Source organism: Oryctolagus cuniculus, chromosome 7, assembly GCF_051225735.1.
Source record: "Oryctolagus cuniculus isolate XC-2025 breed Fujian yellow rabbit chromosome 7, ASM5122573v1, whole genome shotgun sequence".
NCBI classification, from domain to species: domain Eukaryota; kingdom Metazoa; phylum Chordata; class Mammalia; order Lagomorpha; family Leporidae; genus Oryctolagus; species Oryctolagus cuniculus.
The window spans coordinates 61,906,203-61,932,116 of record NC_142873.1 but is presented as its reverse complement, the minus strand read 5'-3'; the positions used below and the strand labels follow the sequence as shown (position 1 = coordinate 61,932,116).

Genomic DNA, 25,914 nt, shown 5'->3' with positions numbered 1-25,914 from the left:
CCCGTATCCCATTTGGGCATTGGTTGTATTCTGGCTGTTCCTCTTCCTATCCAGCTCTCTGCTTATGGCCTGGGAAAGCAGTGAAGGGTGACCCAAGTGCTTGGGCCTCCATACCCAAAGGAAGCTCCTGGCTCCCAGCTTTGGATCGGCCCGGCCTCGGCCGTTGCAGCCATTTGGGGGATGAACCAGTGAATGGAGGACCTTTCTCTCTGTCTCTCCCTCTCTCTGTCTGACTGTGCCTCTCAAATAAATGAATAAAATCTTAAAAAAAAAAAAAAAAAAAGTCATCAACGGTCCAGCACTGTGGTACAGGTTAAGCTACCGCCTGCAACACCAGCATCCCAAATGAGTACCAGTTCAAGTCCTACTGCTCCACTTCCTATCCAACTCCCTGAAAATGTGCCTGGGAAAGCAGTAGAAGATGGCTCAAGTGCTTGGACCACTACCACCTGTGTGTGAGACCCAGCTGAAGCTCCTGGCCCAGCCCTAGCTGTTCAGCTATTACGGGAGTAAACCAACAAATGGAAGATCTGTCCCTCTCTCTCTCTCTCTCTAACTCTGCCTTTCAAATAATAAAGTTTTAAAAATAAGTAAGTCATTAATAACCAAACTTTCTTCAGCTATGTCCTAGTATTGCTCTAATTAAATTAATTCAATGAATACTTAATGTCTTTTCTCTGATAGGTACCATCCTGTGTTCAGGAGACACTGGCCTTGTCCTTAAGAAGCTTACAGCATAGCAGCAGCATCTAAATAAGAACCCAGTATGGGGGCCGGTACTGTGGCGCAGCAGGTTAAAGCCCTGGCCTGTAGCACCGCCATCCCATATGGGTGCCAGTTCTACTCTCGGCTGCTCCTCTTCCAATCCAGCTCTCTGCTATGGCCTGGGAAAGCAGTGGAGGATGGCTCGAGTCCTTGAGCCCCTGCACCCATGTTGGAGACCCCGAGGAAGCTCCTGGCTCCTAGCTTCGGATCGACGCACCTCCAGCCATAGCAGCCATCTGGGGAGTGAACCAGCGGATGGAAGACCTCTCTCTCTCTGCTTCTCCTTCTCTCTTTGTAACTGTCTTTCAAATAAATAAAATAAATCTTTAAAAAAAATAACCTAGTATGTTGGAGCCAAACAAAACTAGCTAAATATGCAACTTTGGTCATACTGGTAGTATCAATGAAATTTCAATATTCTATAAAATGTTTTCTAACACTTACCTGTAAATCTGCAGTGACACAACTGAGCATAGGTTATGAATTCATAAAGATTTAGAACTGGGAGGACTGTGAAGATGATTAGGTCAATACTCGTTATTTTACAGATGAGGCTACTCAGTTAAATGGCCTAAACTGTTGCAAATGTTAAGGCTCACAGAAACGCAAAAGATATCATACCTAGTGGACTAGCTGTAAAGGAACCTCATTAGATGAAATAGATCATTCTTGCAGCACAAACTTTAACCAAGCATACAAAAATATTAATACAGAAATATAGATACATGGGTTCATTTTTTACAACTTGTTTATCTGATTATCAATTTATTTCTTAATAATGAAAAATGCAGTCTAGCAGACCAGGATGATCTCATCAGCGGGTGAGTACTTTCTATGTGTGTGTGTGTGTGTTTTTTAAGGATTTTATTTATTCAAAAGGCAGAATTACAAAGAGACAGAGGGAGAGACACAGAGAGAGATCTTCCATCCTCTACTTCATTCCCCAAATGGCCGCGATGACTGGGGCTGGGCCAGGTCAAAGCCAACAGCTTCCTCCTGGTCTTCCATGTGGATTCAGGGACCCAAGGACTTGGCCATCTTCCGCTACTCTCCAAAGCACATCAGCAGGCAGCTGGATGGGAAACGGAGTAGCCAGGACAAGAACTGGCGCCCATGTGGGATGCTGGCCCCTCTGGTTGCAGCTTTACTCACTACGCCAGAGCACCAGGGATTCTCCACCCACTGTCCACCCCCCGTCACCCCACCACTGCCTTCCAGTGTATTCTCTTAGGGAGAAAAGGTGTTACAGTAAATAATGTACAGAACATAGGAAAATTATTATACAACTTAAATATTTCATGACATCAGACCAAACTAATCCCTCTCCATAATAAGAATACTCCTGCCTCGGGAAACAGAAAAATCACAAATCTCTCTATAGACTGGCCAGTGGCACAATTCCTCATGCTTTGGATTTTCCTTCACTACCTTCTTCTTCTTTTAAAGATTTATTGATTGATTTGAAAGTCAGAGTTACACAGAGAGAGGAGAGGCAGACAGAGAGGTCTTCCATTCTCTAGTTCGCTCCCCAGTTGGCCACAATGGCCAGAGTTGCACCGATCCAAAGCCAGGAGCCTCTTCTGGGTCTCCCATGCAGGAGCAGGGGCCCAAGGACTTGGGCCATCTTCCACTGCTTTCTTGGGCCATAGCAGAGAGCTGGATCAGAAGCGGAGCAGCTGGGATTCTAACTAGCACCCATATGGGGTGCCAGCACTGCAGCCAACCGATTTACCCACTCGCTATGCCACAGCACTGACACCTTTGCTATCTTCTGAGCTGAGAAGCATCCCACTGTTCATAGATTTTGCCCAAAAGAGGATACAATAAAATTAATGAGATTTCCAGTCATTAAATGCTGATCACATTTGAGAAGTCTCTCTGGGATTACTCACTCATTAGCATTTCTAGGATTCCCCAAATCTTCAGCTAATTCTTACTAACAATAGAAGGGCTTTTACTCATTTAACTCAGAATAAAAATACCAGGGGCAGGCTTTTGTTGCAGCGGTTAAAATATACCACTGTGGATGCTCACATCCCCTGAGATTAAGTCCTGGCTCCACTCTCAATTCCAACTTCCTGCTAATGTGCACTCTGGGAGGCAGAAGATGAAGGCTCAAATACTTGGGTCCCTGTCAATCATGTGGGAAACCAAACTGCACTTCCAGCTTTATCTTTGGCCAGGCTCAGCCTTGGTTCTTTTGGGCATTTTGGGAGTGAACCAGAAGACGGGAGATCAATCAATCAATTGATCAATCATTCTCTCTCTCTTACCTTGTCTTTCAAGTACAATTAAAATTAATTTAATAAAGAAAAATATTATCCCCTTCCTTTAATAATTTCTTAACTGGCACTTCATTTACATCAACTTATACCACCCATACAACCTAGCAAAATTTTATAGGGTACTTCAATATACTCAATAATATTAAACATTTTATAGGCCTCATATTTAACATTCATTCTAAATATTAGTCAAAATATTAAGCAAGTCTGTGATGGAATTTATAGCAACAGCCCTACTTCAAATCACAGCTACAAGTTTAATGCTGCAGTCATTTCTTGCGAATAATGTCTGATAGAAGAAATACATTCTTACTAATACATATTTTACACTGATTTTTGAATAGGTAACAGAAAAGGTATCCTAATTAATCTAGAACAAGTTTTTTTTTTTTTTTTAATAATTTTTTTAATGACAAGTTTAGGCCAGCACTGTGGCGTAGCAGGCTAAGCCTCCCTCTGTGATGTAGGTATCCCATATGAGTGCCAGTTCCTGTCCCAAATGCTCTTGTCCCGATCCAGTTCTCTCCTATGGCCTGGGAAAGAAGTGGAAAACGGCCCAACTGCTTGGGCCCCTGGACCAACATGGGAGATCTAGAAGAAGCTCCTGGCTCCTGGTCAACTCAGTTCTGGCCACTGCACCCATTTGGGGAGTGAACCAGAGGATGGAAGACATTTCTCTTTGTCCCTCCCTCTGCCTGTAACTCTACCACTCAAATAAATAAATTCTTTTTTTTTTTTTGACAGGCAGAGTGGATAGTGAGAGAGAGAGACAGAGAGAAAAGTCTTCCTTTTGCTGTTGGTTCACCCTCAAATGGCCGCCACGGCTGGCGCGCTGCAGCCGGCGCACCGTGCTGATCCGATGGCAGGAGCCAGGTGCTTCTCCTGGTCTCCCACGGGGTGCAGGGCCCAAGCACTTGGGCCATCCTCCACTGCACTCCCTGGCCACAGCAGAGAGCTGGCCTGGAAGAGGGGCAACCAGGACAGAATCCGGCGCCCCGACTGGGACTAGAACCCGGTGTGCCGGCGCCACTAGGTGGAGGATTAGCCTATTGAGCCGCAGCGCCAGCCTCAAATAAATAAAATCTTTAAAACAAAAAACATGAATGTGACATTCTTAAAAAATAAATTAAAAAGACAATTTTTAAATCTACACTTAAATTCCCAGTGGAAAGATATGGCATTTTAATCACATAACCAAGAAATTTCATTCTTATAAACTATTTGTGGATACAATATAAACATAAACACGGGACGGGTGCTGCAGCATAGCAGTGTAAAGCTGCCACCTGCAGTGACGGCATCCCATATGGGCACAGGTTCAAATCCCAGCTGCTCCACTTTTGATCAAGCTCTCTGCTATGGCCTGGGAAAGCAATAGAAGATGGCCCAAGTCCTTGGGCCCCTGCACCCACGTGGGAAGACACAGAGGAAGTTCCTGGCTCCTGGCTTCAGATCGGTACACCTCCGGCCATTGTGGATAACTGGGGAGTGAACAAGAGAATGGAAGATCTCTCTCTCACTCTCTGCCTCTCCTTCTCTCTCTGTGTAACTCTGCCTTTCAAATAAATAAATAAATCTTTACAAAAATAGGCATGTATTTGATAAATGTATCTTATAATTACTGTCTTCTAAGGCTCTCATGTCACTGAAACATTAGAGGATCTTAATTCCTAAATATATAATTTAGAAATTTTATAAATATTAAGTATGTATTCTAATGTCTAAAAACATAATTTATGAACTTTTTTAATCTCCTCAAATGATTCATCATTACAAAGCCAGCATTTTTCACTGATTCAGAGGAGCAAAATGCACTAATGTTTCTTTCTTACAGAGGGAGCTATAAGTTTGTAATATTTAACTAGCTTAGGAAATACCAAAATTAAAATTACCTTTTAAAATGAGGTATAAACATGCAATGTGTTCAATAAATGTTAGCTGAATTTACATGATATGCAAAAATCACTGAAAAATGGTATCTAAAGGGGCCGGCACTGTGGTGTGATTAGCATCCCATATGGGTGCTGGTTCAAGTCCCAGCTACTCCACTTCAGATCCGGCTCCCTATAGTGCACATGGGAAAGCAGCAGAAGATGGTCCACATCCCTGAGCCTCTGCATGTGTGGGAGACCCAGAAAAATCTCATGGCTCCTGGTTTTGGCCAGGCTCAATCCCAACCATTGTGATCATCTGGAGAGCAAACCAGAGGGTGGAAGATCTCTCTCTCTGCTTCTGCCTCTCCTTCTCTGTAACTCTGACTTTCAAATAAATAAATAAAGTATCTACAAAAGTACAGATGACTTTGTTTCCAACTGTTGTAAAAGCCTTCAAGAGAGGATTAGATTAAGATGGCAGAATAGGGAGGGAGTTTACTGCTCTAGCCTAGGAGAAGACAGTTTTTAAAAAGTAGAGATTCCAGTCTCAAGAAAGAGTTAGGGAAAAAATGGCAGAGGAAATTCCACAAAAATTAGAGGGATGCTGTGGACCTACAAGGAGGGTATGAACACACACAACTTAAGACCCCCAGAAGCCAAGAACCTCAGCACCAGCTTGGAGTAAGATGAAACCAGTCAGCAGCAGCCTAAGCCACTGGTGATAGAGCTTCGGGAAGAGCCTGCTGGGAAAGCAGCTTGGAGCCCTGTGGGGGAACAGTGTACCTGCCACACCAGAGGAGAAAATAAAGGTGGGGCTTGTTTCTCTCTCCACAGCCACACTGCACTGGCATCCTGTAACTGATAGACGGCAGGCCCATAACCAAGGACCCTCCCAACAAAGAAAAGTCCAGGACCAGATGGTTTCACTGCTGAATTCTACCAGGCATTTAAAGAATTCCAATTCTTCTCAAGTTATTCTAAACAACTGATAGGGAGGAACTCCTTCCCAGGGTCTTTCTATGAAACCAGCATCACCTTAATTCCTAAACCTGAAAAAGATACAACAGAGAAAGAGAACTATAGACCAATTTCGCTGATGAACATAGATGCAAAAATCCTCAACAAAATACTAGCCAACTGAATCCAACAACACATCACAAAGATCATTCACCCAGACGAAGCGGGAATTATCCTCCATATGCAGGGATGGTTCAACATTCGCAAATCAATCAATGTGATACATTCCATTAACAAACCAAGGAAGAAAAACCCATATGATTATCTCAGTAGATGCAAAGAAAGCATCTGATTAAATACAACTCCCTTTCATGATGAAAACTTCAAGCAAATTGGATATAGAAGGAACATTCCCAACACAATCAAGACAATTTATGACAGAACCACAGCCAGCGTCCTATTAAGTGGGGGCAAAGTTGGAAGCATTCCCACTGAGATCCAGAACCAGACAAGGATGTTCACTCTCACCATTGCTATTCAATATAGTCCTGAAGTTTTAGCCAGAGCCAGTAGGCAAGAAATAGAAATCAAAGGGATACAAATTGGGAAGGAGGAAGACAAACTATATTTATTTGCAGATAACATGATTTTTTTTTTTTTTTTTTGACAGACAGCAAGAGAGAGACAGAAAAGTCTTCCTTCCGTTGGTTCACCCCCAAAGTGGCCACTACGGCTGGTGCGCTGTGCCGATCCGAAGCCAGGAGCCAGGTGCTTCATCTTGGTCTCCCACGCAGGCACAGGGCCCAAGCACTTGGGCCATCCTCCACTGCCTTTCCGGGCCACAGCAGAGAGCTGGACTGGAAGAGGAGCAACCGGGACAGAATCCAGTGCCCCAGGCCCACGCCGCAGCTCACTAGGCTAATCCTCCGCCTTGCGGCACCAGCACACCAGGTTCTAGTCCCGGTGGGGGCGCCAGATTCTGTCCCGGTTGCCCCTCTTCCAGGCCAGCTCTCTGCTATGGCCCAGGAGTGCAGTGGAGAATGGCCCAAGTCCTTGGGCCCTGCACCTGCATAGGAGACCAGGAGAAGCACCTGGCTCCTGCCATCGGATCAGCGCGGTGCGCCGGCCGCAGCGCGCCAGCCGCGGCAGCCATTGGAGGGTGAACCAACAGCAAAGGAAGACCTTTCTCTCTGTCTCTCTCTCTCTAACTCTGCCTGTAAAAAAAAAAAAAAAAAAAAAAAAAAAAAAAAAAAAAAAAGAATCCAGCACCCCAACCAGGACTAGAACCCAGGGTGCCAGGGCTGCAAGCGGAGGATTAGCCTAGTGAGCCGCGGCTGGTAACATGATTCTATATATAGGGGATCCAATAGACTCCACTGAGACTATTGGAACTCACAGAAGAGTTTGGTAAAGTAGCAGGATATAACATCAACACACAAAAATCAACAGCTTTTTTACACCCACACAATGCCATGGCTGAGAAAGAACTTCTAAGATCAGTCCCAGGGACTGGCACTGTGGCGTAGTGGGTAAAGCCACTGCATCCTATATGGGGGCCAGTTTGAGTCCAAGCTGCTCCACTTCTAAACCAACTCTCTGCTATGGCCTAGGAAAGCAGTAGAGGATGGCCCAAGTCCTTGGGCCCCTGCACCAGTATGGGAGACCTAGAAGATCTCCTGGCTGCTGGCTTCGGATCAGCCCAGCTCCAGCCATTGCAGCCATCTGGGGAGAGAACCACTCGATGGAAGACCGACCTCTCTCTCTCTCCCTCTCTCTCTCTGTCTCTACCTCTTGTAATTCTGCCTTTCAAATAAATGAATCTTTAAAAAAAAAAATATCAATCCCATTTACAATAGCTACCCAAAAAACCAAATACCTTGGAATAAATTTAAACAAGGATGTCAAAGATCACTATGATGCGATTAGAAAGATACTATTCCCGGTTGGTGCGCCGGTTCTGTCCTGGTTGCTCCTTTTCCAGTCCAGCTCTCTGCTGTGGCCCGGGAAGGCAGAGGAGGATGGCCCAAGTACTTGGGCCCTGTACCCGCATGGGAGACCAGGAGAAGCACCTGGATCCTGGCTTCGGATCGGCGCAGTGCGCCAGCCGTAGCAACCATTTGGGGATGAACCAATGGAAGGAAGACCTTTGTCTCTCTCACTGTCTAACTCTGCCCGTCAAAAAAAGAAAATTAAAGAAAGAAATAGAGGAAGATACAAAAAAATGGAAAAGATCTTCCCTGTTCATGGTTTAGAACAATCAATATCATCAAAATGTCCACACTTCCGAAAGCAATATACAGATTCAATACAGTACCAATCAAAATACCAAGGCCATTCTTCTCAGATGTAGAAAAAATGATGCTGAAATTCCTATGGAAACACAGGAGACCCCCCCAAATAGCTAAAGAAATCTTATACAACAAAAAACAAAGCTGGAGGTATCACAATACCAGATTTCAAGACATACTACAGGGAAGTTCTAATCAAAACAGCCTGGTACTGGTATAAAAACAAATTGATAGGCCAGTAGAACAAAACAGAAATGCCAGAAATCAATCCAGGCCAGTGCCATGGCTCAATAGGCTAATCCTCCGCCTTGCGGTGCCGGCACACCGGGTTCTAGTCCTGGTTGGGGCGCCAGATTCTGTCCCGGTTGCCCCTCTTCCAGGCCAGCTCTCTGCTATGGCCCAGGAGTGCAGTGGAGAATGGCCCAAGTCCCTGGGCCCTGCACCTGCATAGGAGACCAGGAGAAGCACCTGGCTCCTGGCTTCGGATAAGCACGGTGCGCCGGCCGCGGCGGCCATTGGAGGGTGAACCAACAGCAAAAGGAAGACCTTTCTCTCTGTCTCTCTCTCTCTCACTGTCCACTCTGTCAAAAAAAAAAAAAATCAATCCAAACATCTAAAACCAAATTATCTTTGACAAAGTAGCTAAAATCAATCCCTGGAGCAAGGACAGTCTCTTCAACAAATGGTGCTGGGAAAACTGGATTTCCACATGCGAAAGTATGAAGCAAGACCCCTACCTTACACCTTATACAAAGTCTACTCAAAATGGATTATAGACCTAAATCTATGACCTGATAACCAAATTATTAACAAACATTGGGGAAACACTGCAAGACATTGGCATAGGTAAAGAATTCTTGAAAAAGACCCCAGAGACACAGGCAATCAAAGCCAAAGTTGATAAATGGGATTGTATCAAATTGAGAAGCTTCTGTACTGTAAAAGAAACACTAGGCAAAGTGAAGAGGCAACCTGCAGGATGGGAGAAATTATTTGCAAACTATACAAATGATAAAGGATTAATAACCAGAATCTACAAAGAGATCAAGAAACTCCACAACAACAAAACAAACTACCCAGTTATTAAATGGGCAAAGGACTTAAACAGACTTTTTTGAGAAAGTCATTTTTTTTTTAAAGATTTATTTATTGGAAAGGCAGAGTTACAGAACAGCAGAGGCAGAGAGAGAGAAGTCTCCATCCTCTGGTTCACTCCCCAGATAGCTGCAACGGCCGGAGCTGTGCCGATCTGAAGCCATGAGCCAGGAGCTTCTTCCAAGTCTCCCACACAGGTACAGAGGGCCCAAGGACTTGGACCATCTTCTACTGCTTTCCCAGGCCACAGCAGAGAGCTGGATCAGAAGTGGAATAGACATAACATGAACCAGCGCCCATATGGGATGCCAGCACTGCAGGCAGCAGTTTTACCCATTACACCACAGCACCGGCCCCATTTTAATATACATTTTTCAAAAGAGGAAATCCAAATGACACATGAAAAAATGCTGAGGATCATTAGCTGTCAGGGAAATACAAATCAAAACCACAATGAGGTTTCACCTCAACCCAATTAGAATGGCTTTCATACAGAAATCAACAAACAACAAATGCTAGCAAGGATGTGGGGGAAAAGGTACCCTAATCCACTGTTGGTGGGAATGTAAATGGTAAAGCCACTATTAAAGACAGTATGGAGTACCTCAGAAATCTGCATATAGACCTACCATATGACCCAGCCATCCCAATCCTGGAAATTTACCCAAGGGGAATGAAATCAGCATACGAAAGAGTTATGTACCCCCACGTTTATTGCAGCTCAATTCACAATAGCTAATATATGAAAACCCAAATGTCAGCAACTGCAGATTGGAAAAAGAAAGTATGGGATATGTACACCATGGAATATTACATAGCAGTTAAAAAATGAAATCCTGTAATTTGCAATAAAATGGATGAAAATGGAAAACATCATACTTAGTGAAATAAACTAGTCCCAAAGGACAAATATGTCCTCCCTGATCTGTGATAATAGAGAACCTAAAATGTTATTTGTAGAAGTGAAATTGACACTTTTAGAAGCAATGACTTTGAACAGCCCTTGTTTTGACTGTTGAGGAACAGCTCAGTTTGTTTGTTTTCCAAAATATTTGTTGAACTCTTTACTTAACATAGTTAATTGCATGTGTATAAAGTTAATTGAAAATTGATCTTAGTAAAAAAAAAAACAAGAGTGGGAATAAGAGAGGGAGGAGGAGGGGGGTGGCACAGTGAGAAGCATCACCATGTTCCTAAAGTTGTAATTATGAAATGTGTGAGGTTTGTAACTTTAAAGCTGTATAGTTCTGCATACATTCTTACGGACTTACTTCTAAGGGTACAGTTTGCCATGGAACCCTAAATCCCCTTAAGCTGGGTGGTAAAAATAGCATTTTAAGTGTTAAAGTGATATATGGATAGGATTAAGTGGTAATAATAAGAGTTAAAAAGGAGTGAATGTCCAACATGGGAAGCAGTCCACACAGCAGACTCACAGAAGGACAATCATTTAAATAGCACTCTGACCTCAGAATCAGCCCTTAAGGAATTCTGGCATGGAAAGCCAGGACACTGTGACAAAGAGAGTCCTACGTGAAGGACCTGGCAGGGAATGGGGGTGAGACACCAGCGTAAAGAAGTGGTTATCAAAGAAGGAGGTACTTTTCTCTGAAGGGAGGAGAGAACTTCCACTTTGCTTATGGCTTTGTCTAAATACTGACGGAGTTTTTGGATTCAAAAGGCTTCCATAGCCTAGGCAGCTCATGTCAAGAGCCTCAGGTGATCATTGACATCATACATAAGAGTGTTAACTGTTAAATTAACAACAGGAGTCACTGTGCATTAACTTCCCATGCAGGACCTCTGTCCTCAAAGAGTTGTATTATGAGAGTTAACAGTAAAACTTGTTCTCAAAAAATTATTTTTAGTGTATTAAGTGGAGAATATTCTTAGGTTTCATAAGTTATAGTAATGTCTAAATGCTCACAAAAGATGTATCATTCTTGGGTTCTTCTTTAAAGTTATTTAAGTATCTCAAAAAAAAAAAAAAAGACTGCTTTAAAGAAGCAAAATTAACTTTGAGATGCAATGACTTTGAACAGCCATTGTCTCACCTGTTCAGGAAATTTTTTTTTTCATACAAATTTGTTGAACTCTTTACTTAGTACAGAGTTAATCCTCTGTGTATAAAGTTAATTGAAAGCAGATCTTAGTAAAAAATAAGACTAGGAATAGGAGAGGGAGGAGGAAAGGGGGTGGGAGTGTGTGTGGGAAGGCAGATACAGTGGGAAGAATGACTATGTTCCTAAAGTTGTATTTATGAAACGCATTAAGTCTGTATTCCTTAAATAAAAGGTTTTGTTGTTTTTTGTTTTTTTTTTTGGTCGGGGGGTGGGGAGCCTTCAAGAGGATGGAGCTCTGGCCCTACAATCCAATTATTTTAAGTCAGCTCTGACAGCTTCTTAGGGAGACCTAAGTACGTGTGAACAATTATTTACCAGATAGAATTTCTGTAGGGTCAATAACAGGGTGTATTCCACTGGAAATAGAAAGCAACATGGAAAAGGAAAAAAAAGCAGTGTCTCAGTATTTCTATATTAAATTACAGATTTTTTTAGAAATCAAAAAACAGGGGGCTGTCACTATGGCTTAGCAGGTAAAGCTGCAGCTTGTGATGCCAGTTCAAGTCCAGGGGGCTCCACTTATGACCCCTCCTGGTGGCCTGGGAAAGCAGAGGAAGATGGCCCAAGTATTTGGACCTCTGCACCCACACAGGAGACCCAAAAGAAGCTTCTAGCTTTGGACCAACCCAGCCCTGGCTTTTATGGCCATCTGGGCTATGAACCAGGAGATGAAAGATGTCATTTTCTCTGTCTCCCTATCTCTCTCTCTATAACTCTGCCTTTAAAGTAAGTAAATAAATATATTTTTTAAAAATCACAAGAACATACCTGGATTTTCCTTTAAGAAAACTTTTATTTATATCCAATATCTGGATTAGCTGAGGAAGAGATAAGAATTGTCTTTAAAAAATAACGATATCTCAGCCGGCGCCGCAGCTCACTAGGCTAATCCTCCGCCTTGCGGCGCCGGCACACTGGGTTCTAGTCCCAGTCGGGATGCCGGATTCTGTCCCGGTTGCCCCTCTTCCAGGCCAGCTCTCTGCTGTGGCCAGGGAGTGCAGTGGAGGATGGCCCAAGTGCTTGGGCCCTGCACCCCATGGGAGACCAGGATAAGTACCTGGCTCCTGCCACCGGATCAGCGCGGTACGTGGGTCACAGCGCTCCGGCCGCGGCGGCCATTGGAGGGTGAACCAACGGCAAAGGAAGACCTTTCTCTCTGTCTCTCTCTCTCACTGCCCACTCTGCCTGTCAAAAAAAATAAAATTAAATTAAATTAAATTAAAATTAAAAAAAAAATAACGATATCTCGAGGCCGGCAGTGTGGTGCAGTGGGTTAACACCCTGGCCTGAAGTGCTGGCATCCCATATGGGCACCGGTTCAAACCCCGGCCGCTCTACTTCCAATCCAGCTCTCTGCTTTGGTCTGGGAAAGCAGTAGAAGATGGTCCAAGTCCTTGGGCCCCTGCACCCATGTGGGAGACCTGGAAGAAGCTCCTGGCTCATGGCTTCAGATTGGCACAGCTCCGGCCATTGCAGCCATCTGGGGAATGAACCAGTGGATGGAAGACCTCTCTCTGCCTCTCCTCTCTGTGTAACGTTGACTTTCAAATAAATAAATAAATCTTTAAAAAAAAGTAATGATATCTGGGGTTGGCACTGAAACATAGCGGGTAAAGCTACTGCCTGCAGTGCCAGCATCCCATATGGGTGCTGGTTCAAGCCCCAGCTGCTCCACTTTTGATCCAGCTCCCTGCTATGGCCTAGGAAGGCAGTGGAAGATAGCCCAAGTCCTTGGGCCCCTGCACCTATGTGGGAGACCTGGAAGAAGCTCCTGGCTCCTGACTTCGGATCAAGCCCAGCTCCAACAGTTGCAGCCATTTGGGGAGTGAGCCAATGGATGAAAGATGCCCCCCACCCGTCTCTTTCTCTCTGCCCCTCTGTGACTCTGCCTTTCAAATAAATAAATGAATCTTAAAAAAAGAAAAATATATAATGATATCTGGAAACCAAATGGAAGGTTGTTAGTATTTTAGTACTTAGATACAATTAACATCTACTAAATTCCAGATGGGGTCTATGTGGACACCAACTGATTATTATCCTACTGAAACAAGATTAGAAGAATGTACCAAGGAGAAAGAAATAAAATTATTTTTATAAAGGTAAATTGTTAACCACAGATAAGGAAAAAAAAAAGAAATAATGGCAATAGAAATCTATTCGATGTATATTTCCAAACATAGAGATGGAAAAAGTTTCATGAAAAAATCAGTAGTAGCTTTCTAATCAAATATAAGTAAATATGACTTAAATGTGCCTATGCAATGAGGTTATTTACTTAAAATACAGATTAGGAAAGAAGAAAAACATACGAAGCAAAGAATGATTAAGAAGTATAAGGTTAATGGAATTAGGGCACAGCTATTATAAATTTTATAGTCATGAAAAAAGTGCTTAAGACTCCATTAATCCTCATCTCCATCCATACAATAAAAACAGGTCTCTTTTATCTTCCAAGTATTACAGACAGCCTAATATTAAAAACACCTTTATAGGACGGCACTGTGGCTCACTTGGCTAATCCTCCTCCGCCTGCAGCGCTGGTACCCTGGGTTCTAGTCCCGGTGGGGCCGCCGGATTCTGTCCTGGTTGCTCCTCTTCCAGGCCAGCTCTGCTGTGGCCCGGGAAGGCAGTGGAGGATGGCCCAAGTGCTTGGGCCCTGCACCCGAATGGGAGAGCAGGAGAAGCACCTGGATCCTGGCTTCGGTTCAGCACAGTGCGCCAGCTGTAGCAGCCATTTGGGGGGTGAACAAACAGAAAAGGAAGACCTTTCTCTCTGTCTCTCACTGTCTAACTCTGCCTGTCAATAAAAAAACAAACAAACAAACAAACAAACAAAAACAACCTTTTACAATCCTAGTGTGCAGGCAAAAATGAAAACAAGAAAATGAAGCTATGAAGTTTTTTAGTAAAAAAAATCAAACTGCAAATAGTATTACTGTACCATATCTTTTATCAAAAAATGGAGGAAAAATATTGCTAGCTATCTTTGTAAGAACAACAGCATTCCAAAACCTGATGTTGCTGCCAGGCCACTTAACTGTTAATGTCTGGTCCTTCAGGAATATGTATTTGATACTGCAAGTCATTTAACTTCTATGGGCCACAATTTCATCACACACAACATAGGAGAATTAGTTTGCAAATTTGAGTTTTCTTCAGTTTTTATAATTTGCTTTAACTCACATTTTAATAATAGGAAATATATATTCTTGCGATGGAGGAATATATAGTGTGGGACAATCAGAAGTCTCAAAGAAAACAGATTTATTTTAGATCATTAAAGCAAACAAAAGAAAAGCCCATCTTGCTGCAACGCTCTACCACATCTGCAACCCTTATAACACAGAAGAATCATATAACCCCCTTCTACTGCTGACAGCTGTTCTCCATTCATCAATCATTTTAATTTACGTTCTGGAATTGTTAATTATTTTTGGCTTAAAGAAACAAATTACGTTTAAAGAAGGTGCAGCTTTATCTATTTATAAAAAGGAATGAATTCAATTAACATAAACTACACATTGTGTATATATATAAAATATCTCTGGAAAAAGACACAAGAAATTGGTAATAATGGTTGTGTTCAAGAGGAAAACTAGATAATTAAAGGATGGAAATGGGGGGGGGGGGGGCTATGCTGTGACACAGGAGGTTAAGCCAAACCTTGCAATGCCAATATCCTATATTGTAGTGCCCATCTGAGTCCCAGCTACTGAGCTTCCCATTCAGTTTCCTGTTAATGCGCCTGGGAAGCAAAAGATGATGGCCCAAGTGCCTGGACTCCTGCCACCCATGTAGGAGACACAGATGGAGTTCCTGGCTTCTGGCTTCAGAACTGACTGCTGCGGCCATTTGGAGAGTGAACAAGTGAATGGAAGATCTGTGCATGTGTGTATGTGTGTGTGTGTGTGTGTGTCACTATGCCTTTCAAATTAATCAATCTTATCAAAAAAAGAATAGAATTGGGGCCGGCACCATGGCTCACTAGGCTAATCCTCCGCCTAGCGGCGCCGGCACACCGGGTTCTAGTCCCAGTCGGGGCGCCAGATTCCGTCCCGGTTGCCCCTCTTCCAGGCCAGCTCTCTGCTGTGGCCCGGGAGTGCAGCAGAGGATGACCCAAGTACTTGGGCCCTGCACCCCATGGGAGACCAGGAGAAGCACCTGGCTCCTGCCTTCGGGTCAGCGCGGTGCGCCGGCCACAGCGCGCTGGCCGCGGCAGCCATTGGAGGGTGAACCAACAGCAAAGGAAGACCTTTCTCTCTGTCTCTCTCTCTCTCACTGTCCACTCTGCCTGTCAAAAAAAAAAAAAAAATTGGAAATATGATTTTTTCACTGTATCATCTTTTATCTGTAGAATTTTGTACCATATATAAAAATTATCTATTCAAAAATTTAAAAATAAAACCTAACTAATCACTTGAAAAATACTGTTCCAGAATGATTTATATTTTTTCCACAACTGAACACCTCTTTTCAGACCTGATCAATATTATTTTAATCACTCTGAAATTAAAATTTGTGTTTTTCTATATTCAAATGCACAAATATTTTGAAACATTTAATTACTAAAGCTCTGAAACTTTACAAAATAAACTAAAATGTTCTTGACTCAAATTGCTCAAACATAACCCAGAAAAGGTAAAGGAAAAAATGTGATTACCTTTGACACTAAAAATTTTAATATAAATCTTCCATTCAACAGACCTTGTCACAAGTTCAAAGACATGGGAAAAATTAAGATTTAATACAATATGCATAAGGAATTAAACAGTTGCCATACAGAACATATAAACAGCATCTTGAAATCAATATACCAAAAAAAAAAAAATACCAGTTGAAAAATGAGAAAAGAATACAGACAATTCACAAAAGAACTACAAATGACCAATAAATGAGGGATTTTCAACCACATTAGTACAGGCAGAACATTCTTAATCTGAAAATCTGAAATGTTGTGAAATCTGAAACACTCTGGTGCAATGCTTTTTATTAGATAAGGAACATTCAACTTGTACCATTAAATATGGTACCATTTACAGCCTACTTGTTCTGCAAAAATTAAAGTATCATTTATGACCTCCTTGTTTTACAAAAATGAATAAGACCTGATAATATCTAATGCTGACAAGATCGGGGTAAAAATGTCCATCCATACACTATTAATGTGAACTGGGGGGCTGGTGCTGTGACATAGTAGGTTAAGCCTCCGCCTGCAGTGCAGGCATCCCATAAGGGTACCAGTTCATGTCCTGGCTGTTTCTCTTTCAATCCAGGTGTCTGCTAATGGCCTGGGAAAGCAGTGGAAGATGGCCTAAGTGTATGGCTCCCTGCATCCAAGTGGGAGACCCAAGAAAAGCTCCTGACTCCTGGCTTTGTATTAGCCCAACTTTGGCTGTTGCGGCCATTTGGGAAGTGAAACAGCAGTTGAAGATCTGTTTCTTATTTTTCTCTGTAATTTTGCCTTTCAAATAAATAAATAGGTTTTTAAAAAAGTGAACTGTGACAGACTTCTTGAGAGATAATTCAACAGTGTGAAATTTTTCTCTATTAAATTTTTCTCTGTTAAATGTATATGATGCTGACTCATCAATTTCAATTCTACTTCTAGAGGCTGGCGCTGTGGCGTAGCAGATGGAACTGCTGTCTGCAGCGCCGGCCTCTGATACGGACGCTGGTTCAAGTTCCGGCTGCTCCACTTCCGATCCAGCTCTCTGCTATGGCCTGAGAAAGCAGTGGAAGATGGCCCAAGTCCTTGGGCCTGTGCACTCACATGGGAGACCCAGAAAAAGCTCCTGGCTCCTGGCTTCAGATCAGTGCAGCTCCAGCCTTTGAGGCCAACTGGGGAGTGAACTAGCAGATGAAAGACCCACCCCCACACTCTGCCTCTCTCTAACTCTACCTTTCAAATAAATAATCTTTTAAAAAAGAATTCTACTTCTAGGAACTATACCTACAAAAATACTTTTAAAATACTCAATGATACATAAACAAAGATGTTCTTTGAAGCTTTGCTTGCAAAAAGAGGAAAAACCAGAAATAAAATGAATTCCCATCAATAGCAAACTGTTAAATTATGGTAAATTCACATTGTGGAATACTAACACAATGAAAATAAAATACATCTAATATCTTACAATGAAAAAGTACCATTACCAGACAGTATACTATAAATAAGTACGTATGTAATGGGTTAATATAAATAAGCCCATATGATATCGCTGTGTCTGAGTGAATACACAAAGAAAAGTCTGGAAGAATACATACCAAATTGTTCAGCATTGTTAACCTCTAGAAAGAGGAATGGGATTGGAACAGAGAGAAGGATTTAGGAAGGGAAAGGTTGAGGGGAGATTTTTTTATTCTTTATCTGAATGATTTACAACCAATATGTAAATATATTCATGCATGACTTCTATGTTTATAAATGCATTCTTTTTTAAAAAAAGATTGATATGAAAGTCAGAGTTACACAGAGAGAGAAAAAGAGACAGAGACAGAGACCCATCTGCTGATTCACTCCCCAAATGGCCACAACAGCTGGAGCTAGGCCAGGCCGAAGCCAGGAGCTTCTTCTGGATCTCCCATGTGGGTGCAGGGGCCCAAGCACATAGGCAATCTTCCACTGCTTTCCCAGGCACATTAGCAGGGAGCTGGATCAGAAGTGGAGCAGCTGGGTCTCAAACTGGCACCCATATAAAATGGCACTACAGATGGTGGCTTTATCCACTATGGCACAATGCCAGACCCAAATGCATTTCTCTTATGAAAATAAGTTTTAATTTTAAAAAGAAAAAAACCAAGGGCCAGGCATTTAGCCTAGCAGTTGTATCAGAGTACTTGGGTTCAATTCTCAGCTCCAGATCCTGATTCAAGCTTTCTGCCAACGTGAATCCTATCAGGCAGCAGTAATGGGTAAAGTTGGGTTCCAGGGGCTGGCGCTGTGGCACAGTGGGTTAAAGCCCCAGCCTGCAGTGCCAGCATCCCATATGGGGCGCCAGTCCCTGCTGCTCCACTTCTGATCCAGCTCTCTGCTATGGCCTGAGAAAGCAGTGGAAAATGGCCCAAATCCTTGGGCCCCTGTACCCGCATGGGAGACCTGGAAGAAACTCCTGGCTCCTGGCTTCAGATCAGCTCAGCTCTGGCTGTTGTGGTCATCTGGGGAGTGAACTATCAGATCGAAGACTTCTTCTCTCTCTCTCTCTCTAGCTCTACCTCTCTCTGTAACTCTGACTTTCAAATAAATAAAATAAATCTTAAAAAAAAAAGTTGGGTTTCTGCTTCCCTTGTGGGACAGCTGGATTGAGTTCCTGGATCCTGGCTCCAGCCCAAGCCCAGCCTTACCGTTGAGGACATTTTTTTTTTTTTTTTTTTTTTTTTATTTTTGACAGGCAGAGTGGACAGTGAGAGAGAGAGACAGAGAGAGAAAGGTCTTCCTTTGCCGTTGGTTCACCCTCCAATGGCCGCCGCTGCAGCCGGCGCACCGCGCTGATCCGATGGCAGGAGCCAGGATCCAGGTGCTTTTCCTGGTCTCCCATGGGGTGCAGGGCCCAAGCACCTGGGCCATCCTCCACTGCACTCCCTGGCCATAGCAGAGAGCTGGCCTGGAAGAGGGGCAACCGGGACAGAATCCGGCGCCCAAACCGGGACTAGAACCCGGTGTGCCGGCGCCGCAAGGTGGAGGATTAGCCTATTGAGCCACGGCGCCGGCCCGTTGAGGACATTTGAGAGTGAGCCAGCAGAGAAGAGCACTCTCCATCTGTCTCTTGGCCTCTCAAATTAAAAAAAAAAACGGTGGGGCTAGCACTGTGGCGTGGTGGGTAAAGCTGCCGCCTGCAGTGCTGGCACCCATATGGGTGCCAGTTCAAGTTCCAGCTGCTCCACTTCCAATCCAGCTCTCTGCTATGGCCAGGGAAGGAAATGGAGGAAGGCCCAAGTCCTTGGGCCCCTGCACCCATGTGGGAGACCCAAAGGAAGCTCCTAGCTCCTGGCTTCAGATCAGCGCAGCTCCGGCCATTGCAGCCATCTGGGGAGTGAGCAGCAGACTGAAGACCTCTCTTTCTCTCTGTGCCTCTGCCTCTCTGTAACTCTGCCTTTCAAATAAATAAATGACTCTTCAATTAAAAAAAAAAAAAAAAGGAGGTGCAGCATTGTAGCATAGCACATTATGCTGCAGCCTGGGACACCCACAGCCCATAACAGAGTATCAGTCCTGGCTACAAGGCCATTCTGATTCAGCTTCCTGCTAACATACCTGCGAAGCAGCAGATGATAGCCAATGTGGGAGACCCAGATGAAGTTCCTGGCTCCTTGCTTCTCCGTGGCCTATCCCTGGCTATTCTGGACATTTGAGAAGTTAACCAAATAGATAAATAAGTCTTTAAAAAAGAAAATGTTTAGGAAATTACAGGATTAGATCTCAAAAGTTCTCATCTATATCAAGGGACTCAGTATAGTATAATCCAAAATCAGGATTAACTATCATGTTTACAAAGCAAAATTTACTTTGCACATTTGTTTAATTGATCCTTACAAAACCAACTCTTCACAAAATATAGTTTCCAGATCCCCTACCATTGTAGTCACCTCCTATGAATATCTGTTAATCTCCCTCTTAAGACACCCAAAATAGAACACAATACTCCAAGTGTGGTCTGGTCTGCAACTGTACACAGTAAAACTGACACTGCACAATGTGGACACTTTATAGAGAACACAAATGTATTTCCACTCTCAGAATTTCATTTCCAACATTTTTCTTTCAGTTGGAAAGCAAAACAACCTAGTAAGTTTCCAAAATAATGTAACTAAATTTTAAGAGACATAAATGAACCTTAAAGCTTATAGTTTAATCTTTTCTCAAAGATTTTATATTTATATAAGGTTTCATTTTCTTTTTGAGTCACAAAACAGGGTACTTAGCCATAGAAAAACCATATTTTGAATTAAATGTGTTATGTATAAGTAGTATAAAAATTTATATACTTTTTCATGTAGTACTGTTTCACTATAAACTAGGATTTTTGTTTTGTTTTGTTTGAAAAAATTATTTATTTACTTGAAAGGCAGAGTTACACAGAGAGAGGGGGTGATAGAGATCTTCCATCCCCTGGTTCATTCCCCAGATGGCCACAACTGCCACAGCTGGGCCAGGATGAAGCCAGGAGTCTAGAAATCCACCTGATCTCCTACATGGGTGGCAGGGGCCCAAGCACTTCAGCGATCATCTGCTGCCTTACCAGGCACATGAAAGAGGATGTTGACTTGTAAAATGAGATACAGCTCTTATTTTAAATTAAATATAATTTAAATGTAAATTTCTTCCCTTCAGAGCCCACAACCTTGATAAGGACAATGTGTCAAAAGGACTGATAATGAAATGCTCTGAGATAAGTACTGTGCTGGGGGTGAAATATAAAAATTTACTGCAGAACAAGTTTCATTTTAAAAATGTTTTAGGTGTGGCCGGCGCCGTGGCTCAATAGGCTAATCCTCCACCTTGCGGCGCCAGCACACCAGGTTCTAGTCCCGGTTGGGGCGCCGGATTCTGTCCCGGTTGCCCCTCTTCCAGGCCAGCTCTCTGCTATGGCCAGGGAGTGCAGTGGAGGATGGCCCAGGTGCTTGGGCCCTGCACCCCATGGGAGACCAGGAAAAGCACCTGGATCCTGGCTCCTGCCATCGGATCAGCGCAGTGTGCCGGCTGCAGCGGCGGCCATTGGAGGGTGAACCAACGGCAAAGGAAGACCTTTCTCTCTGTCTCTCTCTCTCACTGTCCACTCTGCCTGTCAAAAAAAAAAAAAAAAAAAAAAGTTTTAGGTGTAATTACAAAAAATACTGGGGAGTTCAATTAGAACAATTATGTTATTATGTTAAAGACGCCACATGCAGAAATTCCTACTTGTGGTAATACTTGTTTGAAATCAGTATCCATTTAAAAAATAATTGAGGGATGAGACAGTGGTGCAGTGGTTGGCCTGCAGTGCCAGCATCCTATTTGGGCATCAGTTTGAGTCCCAGCTGCTCCACTTTCCATCCAGCTTCCTACCAATGTACCTAGCAAAGCAGCAGAGGACGGCCCAAGTGCTTGGGCACCGGTACCCACGTGGGAGACCCAGATGAAGCTCCTGGAACCTGGTTTTGGCCTGGCCCAGCCCTGGCCATTGCAGCTATCTGGGAAATGAAGAAGCAGATAGAAGATCTGTCTCTTCCTCTCTCTCAGTAACTCTGACTTTCAAATAAATAAATAAATCTTTAACCAAATAAAATTTTTTTGAGGGAGTGGCAGTGTATTCTAATGGTTAAGATGCCCCTGTCCCATACTGGAGTACCTGGATTCAATTCTTGGCTCCCACTTCTGAATTCAGCTTCCTGCCAGTGCATACCCTGCCAGGCAATGGTATTGGCTTCAGTAATTGGCTTCCTGCCACCCAGACAGGAGACCTGGATCTCCTTCCTGGTGCCCAGCTTCAGCCTCAGCTCAGTCCTGGCCCCGTGCAGGCATTTGGGGAATAAACCAACAATTGAGAGCTTTCTTTCTCTGTCCATATCTCTTTCTCTCTCAAATAAATTTTTTTTAAAAATTTTAAATAAGAAATATTTGTGGGTCAGGCATGTGATACAGCATTTAAAATACCGTTTAGGGGCCGGCGCCGCGGCTCACTAGGCTAATCCTCCGCCTAGCGGCGCCGGCACACCGGGTTCTAGTCCCGGTCGGGGCGCCGGATTCTGTCCCGGTTGCCCCTCTTCCAGGCCAGCTCTCTGCTGTGGCCAGGGAGTGCAGTGGAGGATGGCCCAGGTGCTTGGGCCCTGCACCCCATGGGAGACCAGGAAAAGCACCTGGCTCCTGGCTCCTGGCTCCTGCTATCGGATCAGCGCGGTGCGCTGGCCGCAGCGCGCTGGCCGCGGCAGCCATTGGAGGGTGAACCAACGGCAAAAGAAGACCTTTCTCTCTGTCTCTCTCTCTCACTGTCCACTCTGCCTGTCAAAAAAAAAAAAAAAAATACCGTTTAGGATGCCTGCATCCTATATTAGAGTGCCTGGGTTCAAGTGCTGGCCATGCTCCGGATTCCAGCTTACTGCTAAGGCATACCCTAAGGGGCAAAAGGTGATGGCCCAAGTAGTTGGGTCTCTGCCACCCACATGGGAAACCTAAATGTAGTTTCTGCCTCATGGCTTTGGCCTCTCTTAGCTATTATGGATATTTGGGGGGTGAACCAACAGGCAGAAAATCTACATCTGTCTCTCTTTGCCTTTCTTTCTTTTCTTTTTTTTTTTTTTTTTTTTAAGATTTATTTGTTTGAAAGTCAGAGTTTCAGAGAGAGAGAGAGATCTTCCATCCGATGGTTTACTCCCCAATTGGCCGCAACAGCCGGAGCTGTGCCGATCCGAAGCCAGGAGCCAGGAGCTTCTTCTGGGTCTCCCACATGGGTGCAGGGGACCAAGGGGACTTGGGCCATCTTCTGCTATCCAAGGCCATAGCAGAGAGCCGGATGGGAAGTGGAGCAGCTGGGTCTCGAACTGGGCCCATATGGGATACTGGCGCTTCAGGCCAGGGCATTAACCCGCTGCGCCACAATGCCAGTCCCTCTCTGCCTTTCAAAAAAATAATTTTTTAAAAATATTTGAATGTTTTCCACATGTTAACACTACGCTACATACTGGGTATACAATGATCAAGCTATTATGGTAAACAAGAAGACAAAACACAAAAGATTACCAGGCAGGCAGCTGGCAGAGTGGCTGCGACACTCACATCCCATAACAGAGTGCCTGAGTTCAAGTTCCGGTTTCCTCTTGATTCCAGTTTCCTACTAATGTTCACCCTGAGTGACAGCAGGTGATGGCTCAAATACTTTAGTCCCTGCCACCCATGTGGGAAACCTAGAATAAGTTCCAGGCTCCTGGATTTGGCTCGACCCATCTCTGACTGTTGCAGGCATTTGGAGAACGAGCCAGTGGATGGGAAGATCTCTATATCAATCTATTCCATATATTTTACAAAAAGTATAAATATGCTTAAGTGGTTTCAAGACAGTGTGGTATTTTTGTAGGATATTTTTTCAATTTGAATAGAAATGCAAAATAAACAAAAATCACTTGAAATACATAAGCTGTGGCTATTCAATGCAATGGTCTCAAGATTAAGTATTTTCAGGTGTGAGCCAGCATCAATTCGGAATCTGAAACCTTGGATCAAGACTTCAATATGAAAAATAGCACATAAAATACAAAGTAAAGAGTACCATAAGAGAATTACAAATAAAATGCCATGGAAATTCATGGGGTAATGAGGTTTCCTGCTAAGAATGGATTTAAAGGATTATTGATATCCTAAATATACAGAGCTAGGACATGGAAAGGTACTAGCTATTATTATGCATCTACTATATGTCAGGCCATGAGCTAAATTCTTACATGCCTTTTCCATGTAATTCTCACAACTCTAATTTTTTTAAACAGGTGATTAGCTAACATTCACAGATGTTAGGCATCTGTCTAAATTCAAAAGCAGGGAAATGTAGAATCAAGAACAGGACAACCAAGAGTATCAGAGTAAACTCCTGTGACCCTTCCATTACAACATTCTGGTGTCTGCAAGGAGAAAAACAAGAAGGGAAGCCTACTATCAGCTAAAGTTTTAGAAATTAGAATTCAGCTTATTTCCTATGCTATGCAATGATCTGCCATTCATTAGCTAAGTAAGTCTAAGATACTGTTTCTTAAACTTTTTTACTTAAGGACAAAAGAAACTAAAACAAACACATCCCAAGAGAATCCTTAAGCATGATATTTCTTTTGAAGTCTTTAAATTTTACTTTAGAAATTAGTGTGAATTTCGCTTTCTCCCTATCATCTTTTTGTGTCTTAATATAAAAAAAAGTATTTTTTATCGAAGCCTTCAGGTGAAACTAACAACAGCTCCATAAATGTGCGCCATCTTAAGTGACCACAGGTTTACCTCTTAGCACATGGCAGCATATCTCTACTAGTGGAATCATCCAATTTGAGAAGCACAGGTCAGAGGGGATACAGTAATCTATTTCTTCATTATTAAAGAACCAGTGATCTACAGATGATTTAGCACCAAATACAACGCATGCCACTTATCACCCATAGCTTTATTTACAAGAGAGTAACAATAACAACACATAGGAAGGAAACACTCCTTTCTCCCAGTCACCACAATAATAAAGAACCCTGGCCAAGAAGCAGCGATGCATCTCAACAGTTCCCATGAGCACTACAAGGCCACTGTAAGAAGTATGGTCCTGGACCTAGAAATGTTAGATTATGCAGAAAGCTTTAATTCTCTGTCAATGCTCTCCTCTATTAAAAGGTAATCAACAGATGCCTTACATTTTTTCCAAAGGGCTTTCGAATGCATTTTTATATTCAACTTCAGAGTCCATTCCCAGAGTAAAACTACAGCAAGCCTTATGCCCATTTTACAGAACGCAGGTAGGGTAAGCAACACTTCCAAAACTGAAATCAACAACAAAGGGAAGCTTAAATTCAGGGAATCTAATTCCCTCAAACTGCAGTATATATTAAGCATATCACATGCTGTCCACTTAGTAACTGATAAAGTTGATTTCACAAATAGAAAATGAGGCTGAACATAATTATGTAACTAGGAACATAGGATAATATTCCAGTTTTCTTAGGTTACATTCCTACTACTGGTTTTTATAACAAGGGAGAAAAGAGTTATGAAGTAGGAGGGTGAGAGATAAACAAAGATTAAAATCTCCTCACGGAAAATTACATATTCATATTGGCATCCAAATGCAAGTGTTTTTGTTTTTTTTTTTTAACCTACCAATAGACCATTATAGCTTAATTACTTATTGGCCTTTTCCATCACTCTATATTTTTTCTTTCCTCTTGGAAACAACCTATCCTCCCCTCCCCAACCTAAAAACATTCATGACATCTTCCTCCTAAATAAGACCTTGATAATATGCCTTACATATAAAGAAAAACGCGTTCTTAGGCGTTTCTCCTTTCTAGTGAAATGTCAGTGCAACACATGGCAACACTGGAGATGAAACAAAAATTCTCCTTGGATTTACCGTGAAAACAAATTTACAGCATTGAAAAAAATCGACATGCTCATTTCCGTGCCATTAACTTTGTGAAGCATTCTACGAACTCTGCAACAAAGGGAGGGAAATAAGTGTACGGACCACAACCTATGCATCTGGGTGGAACAAAGACTTCTCATTATGCAGAGAGAACCAAGTTGCCAAAAAAAGCTTCTCTCAGACACCATGCGCGGTTGCTAACTGCACGTCTGGGTAAAGAAAAAAAAAAATCACCTGGCCAAACGCTGCCCCTGCCTGCCCCCCGCCCCCGCCATTCTGCCAAAGGCTGCGCCCAGAGCTGGGGCGCCAACCTTTTTCTCCCCAACACAGGGGAAGCGCCTTAGCCCTGCGAGTTCTGCACCCTTCCGCGTCTTCTACGCAAGAGCCCCTGGCACAACCCCCGATCCAAATCCAGTCCCTGCCCCTCTCCCCGGACCCCGCCC

General features: G+C 43.2%; 1 protein-coding gene across 9 annotated transcripts in view; it reads right to left on the bottom strand.

Moving 5' to 3' along the window:
- The window catches only part of WDR47 (WD repeat domain 47), a 94,322-nt gene that overhangs the window by 59,437 nt on the left and 8,971 nt on the right, over nt 1-25,914 (bottom strand). The gene's annotated exons all lie outside the window — the stretch shown is intronic.